The sequence below is a fragment of the Aplysia californica genome, unplaced genomic scaffold (genome assembly GCF_000002075.1).
Source record: "Aplysia californica isolate F4 #8 unplaced genomic scaffold, AplCal3.0 scaffold00657, whole genome shotgun sequence".
Lineage (NCBI taxonomy): Eukaryota > Metazoa > Mollusca > Gastropoda > Aplysiida > Aplysiidae > Aplysia > Aplysia californica.
In genome coordinates this window covers 243,251-248,399 of record NW_004797927.1, presented here as the reverse complement: position 1 = coordinate 248,399, position 5,149 = coordinate 243,251, and the positions used below count along the sequence as shown (strand labels likewise).

The 5,149-nt window shown below is 39.0% G+C and overlaps 1 long non-coding RNA gene across 5 annotated transcripts in view; it reads right to left on the bottom strand.

The window, feature by feature from the left end:
* The window catches only part of LOC101851297, a 79,867-nt gene that overhangs the window by 3,246 nt on the left and 71,472 nt on the right, over positions 1–5,149 (bottom strand). For all 5 annotated transcript variants that reach the window (XR_004859112.1, XR_001185240.2, XR_004859114.1 and 2 more), the window contains 3 exons: positions 3,874–4,044; positions 2,809–2,940; positions 2,003–2,291 (listed from right to left, as the gene is read on the bottom strand). This is a non-coding gene — a long non-coding RNA (uncharacterized LOC101851297). The remainder of the gene's footprint in view (positions 1–2,002; positions 2,292–2,808; positions 2,941–3,873; positions 4,045–5,149) is intronic.

The window sequence follows — 5,149 nt, the reverse complement described above, 5'->3', positions numbered from 1 at the left end:
CGCCAGCATGGTCTCGTGAGTGTTTATATATGTGGGGAGGGGAAGGGGGTGTTTGGGTGTGAACAAGTTAAGATGAACAGTGTGTATGAAATGAGGCGAGGTTGTTGTTTTTTTAAGCATTTATGGACTATCGTTCACGGCACCTATCATTCAGTATTGAATCTGGAATTGAGTGTAGGGTGACTGCCAAACTGACTTCAAAACCCCTAGCCCATACCAATAGAAACTATATTAAAACATATTTTCCGACACTCGCATAGGACACTGATAAGTCCTTTGTGACTTAGGTATGACAGACAATTTTAACTACATTTAGTTTTGCCCTAAAAATACAAAATGAATCCTGATCTGGGCCTGAGGAGAGGCAAGAACAACAACACTGCCAAAACCATGTTTGGTTTCAGGAATCACAGATTTTAAAAAGCTTGCAAAGCAAAACTTATTAATAAAACCTTTATAGTTAGGCTCACGGCAGAGCAAAAAGTGACAATAGAAGAGAGCGTGTACTGAGACCCGGAGCTGGAAGGACTATGAGAGCGTGGGATGTAGTGATACTGAAAACCAGGCAATCAGTGAATCACTGCACCATGGACGGAAGTATTGATTTTTTTCAAAATGTTAAATCACAGTACTAGTTTTTAATCAGCAACAAGCCATCTTGATGCATAGACGTCCAACATAGAGGTTTTCGAGGGTTGAAAATGGCATTTCCTCATTGCCACTATTCAATTTGTCATCACTGATAAATCCGACAAATCGGGGAACACCAACCTTGAAGATACAATCATCAAGCCTGTACTCTAATGTTCCCTCATTTACGCACTCCATCGTCGAATGTCAAAACCATTTCCACTATAGCTTTTATTTTAGCATCAGTTTCTTGCACCGCGGCCGTATCCTACTGCTGTAGACTTTATTGCATCAAATGCCTCCTCTCAATTCCGAAGCCCTGCAATTTTAATGCTCCTACTTTGAATGAACTTTGATTACCCCAACAACCACCGGCTGGTCCCTTACTCATGCCACACTCACACGATGCAAACTCGCACAGGTTCACTGACCGGTCACGATGACGGGCCCGACAATCTAGAAATTGGAGGACGCTTGTTTTCTTTTTCTTCCTTTTTTTTGTCATTATAGTGACATCAGTGAGAATATAGATTTAATTTGTATGGCGACACTGTGTTTTTTATGAATAAACTGCATGTTACAATTTTTTATTAACTGTAAATCTAACGTTAACAAACTACCATTAGACAATTCTGAGCAGTAACGAAAGCGAAAGTAGATTTTGATTTCTCTCTACATTCACAATTCTGTTTTCTAGATAAATGAACTAAATGCACAGACTTTCCAGCCACAGCAAAACCTGAAGATAGACAGAAAGAATGAATGAATAAAAGGAAGGAGGAAGATTATCTATCGAGAGTCGACAGATTTTAGCCGATATGCATGTGAAAAACTATTGCCGACCGAAAGGCACAGATAGACAATGGTCGAGTGCACGAAAGGCACAATCTGGCAGTTTCCAATACTACTTACTTATTCCTGAGAGTTGCCGTAAATATCTGACAAGTTACAGAGGCAAGTGCGGATCTCTCTCTCTCTCTCTCTCTCTCTCTCTCTCTCTTGAACGCATGGAGTTGATATGATGATGCGGCAAGTACGGAACTTTCGCAACGTACGAATTTACGCAAAAACAAAGAAGATTGGAAACACTGAAGAATCTTTTTTTTTTTCTTTTTCTTCTTTCGGCACCCATCACAAATCAGGTAGTTTTGACACCTTTATCGGTATGGTGGTAGAATAGGACCAAAATCGGTATCTACCGGAAAAATCGGTAGATTTAGGCAGCCCTGCCATCTGTGTCTAACAAAACTGTTACTATTTCCTAACGTACTTCATAGCAATTAAATGGTCTTACAGTACCACAAGTACAATCAAACTTTAACAAAAAATGTATAATACTGAGCACTCAGCTGAAAACATGTGCATCTCTTACTTGTTTGGGAAAGCCTTCACAGCAAATTCCAAATACATTGCACTTCCTCGGCACCAGGAAATAAATGGGACCAGGTTGCAGGGGCTTGAGGGATAATGCACTTTCTGAGCAAAATCGAAGGAATAGTGCATCCACTCTACCCCTTGAACAGGTCTCAAACCTTGTAGGACATGCTGGGAGACAACAGCCTTGGCCTTTGCCACCTCTTCCCGGTACTTGGCACGCCCAGCCTGAACCAGCTGGAGGAGGCCACGCTGAATTTCCAGGGCCTCCAATTTGAATTTAGAATCTGAAGCAAAAAAAGAAAGAATTGCTGTATCTGGCGAAGGAAAATAATGAGAGAATTTGTTGAAAAAAGGCTTAAAGATTTAATTACATTGAAACGGAAAAACGAAAATAGAAATTCACCTTGATTGATCCCAGCAAGGAAATTTTAGAGTACAATGGCATGAGAAACATAATACACAAACATTCATACAACAATGTACATTATATACTCATGATAGTACAATACTATTACATTACATCCTTTTACTCGCACTATACAATTACACAAACACCATTTCTGGTCACCACTGAGCAGCACCCGTGGGACACAACTCAGTGGTTCTCCTTTCTTTTAACCTAGTGATTGTTCAAAATTGATGTGAAACAAAATAGTCCTTTCAGTTTTAAAATGATAATATAATTTTATCCTGGATAACAGGAAATTGAACCATTTTCATGAAATAATATTTCTACATTTACTTGATAAATAGGAAAGCTCAAGTGAAATAACAGAGCAGTTGTCATATTATGATACCTACCGTCATGTAAGTTTATGATCTCTGAACCAATGTGAAGCACAAGTCAGTCATTGGCTTGCACACCACAACGTACATATAGTGTGAGTAATTTCCTCATTCTCCGAAACGTTGTATGTTCCATTACCCTAAAACCTGTAAATTAATAGAAATAAGGGGGAAAATTAAAAGCTGAAAAAAAGTGAAGTAACAAAAAGTAAAGAGTAAGTAAGTAATGAATAAAATCTTTTACTATCAATAGTCTTGACCATCAAACCTGTAACCTCATGAAATCCAGCCAGGTAGGCTTACACTATACTGCCAACACCAAAAATGTATATAATTTAAGGAATGTTTTTGAAAAAAAATGTAAGAATTCTGCCAGCTTGTTTGGTGTCATTATAATATTCTTCTCAAACACTCTTGTGGGTCATATAGAAGGGAAGGAGATGGACATTCCAGTTTTTGAATCCTGGCATCCTGCTCAGCACAGGTGTGGAGAAACTTGAGGGCCCTCGTGGTGTCTTCCGTAGTGAAGGCCAGCTTTGTGCGTCCTCCCCTTGTCTTTGTGCGAGGCTCTCTCCCATGTGCCAGAAAATGGCGTTTCAAAGCAGTAAGTTTATCAGTGTTTACCCTGATAAAAAGAATGCAGAAACGTTGGAATTATAAGCGCACACAAAAATAGCTCGCTCTTCATCAAAGAGACAATAAAATTTGTCAGTGGTTCAAATGCCACTGCCACTGCTAAGGATATCACTTAAATGGCACATTTTTTTTTCTCCAAATTTATTACATGCATTATGCAGTAATTTATCAAAGGCACTTTTAGGGAGGGTGTGGAAACTGTTTTGCTTCATGATTTATAGTAACAGCACTTGCAACACAGTAGGAATAAGTGCCCTGAACTACATGAGAAAATAAGACGGGTAGCAAAGGACGACAGTAGAGCGACAGAAGAAGCAAATCACACTAGAGCGCCCACCAACCGTCAGTTCTGAGGAAGTAAAAATGCTAGAGTGTCTATACTTTCCACATTATAAAAACACTCATTGCCAAAAATACAAGTAAAAAATATTTTTTGAAACTTACGCTAGGAGAAACTTGAAGGCTTCTCGGCACATGATCCTGCTGTCTATTTTGTACTCCTTGAACCGTGTCCTCTTCCGTTCTATTTGGAGTTTTTGTTTCGGTCGCTGTGCTGCTTCCCCCAGATGCAGAGTCAATGCCACGAAGACGCAAGTATGATCAAATCTTTTTTGTCTGTGGATGAAATTAATTAAATTTAATTGAGTTGACAATCATAGCAGAATGACAAAATTAATTCAAGGTGAATGAAACTATTGTAATTCTTTAAATATGGCTTCAATAATGAGAAAAGATTAGGTTGATCTTTTAATCCAACTACCCCCCCCCCCCCCCCAAACACACACACACACACACAAGGTTCCAAACACATAGGCCTACATATGCTATGATGTCCATAATTTGTGGTCACTTTACGTCAGCACAGTATGTGCAATTACAATCACTGAAGGCCTAGGCCTCTACACTATCGACTAAAAATAGTAACAACACAGGCACCCAACACATGCTGTACACATCCAAATGGATCGCTTCACTCACATTCGACTGCCACACAAGGACATGGTTGGCTATTATTAATTGTGTTGATGGAAGAGTCTATCTTAGTCTTATAAAAAGGATAACTAGACCTAGATGTTCTTCTGACCCCTCCAGAGACATCTAGATCTAGATCTACTTATCAGTAGCCAACTGTGCTCATAAAAGCAAAATAAATTCGTCATGAACTAAGCTAGACATGTGCAAAGTAGATCTATAGGCCTACGCATCATGATTTTTTTTTATTTAGTAGAGGTTTTACGGCGCTCACAACTGCACAACGTCGATCGAGAATTCTAACCGTCCAACTCCGATTTCGTAAATTTTGCAGGAGAGACAAAAAACTGAATTCAAAGGCTCTTATGGGGATTTACTATCTTTAAATGCGCTAGACTGGAATACATGACTTTATTTTAAAGTATTTAAAACAAAATTGCCGAAATTTTATTATTTTAAGTTCTAAACCAGAGTTATACAGATAGACCGCTCAGTTTTGGATTTCTAAGCGTCCAAGTGTCGACAAACGAATTGTTAGTTTAGAATTCTCCAACCCGGCGGGGACACCACGCGCTTCGTTACGTCTAACTCAGTCATCGTGACTCGTTAATGTTACCGAACAACTCGAAACGACTACACCTGTGGTCAATCCAATAGGAAGCCTACTATAAAAGTTCTAATTAGTACTACATAGTACTGTAGATGTAGAATCTAACAATAATACTGTTATTGTATCTAAAACTGAACG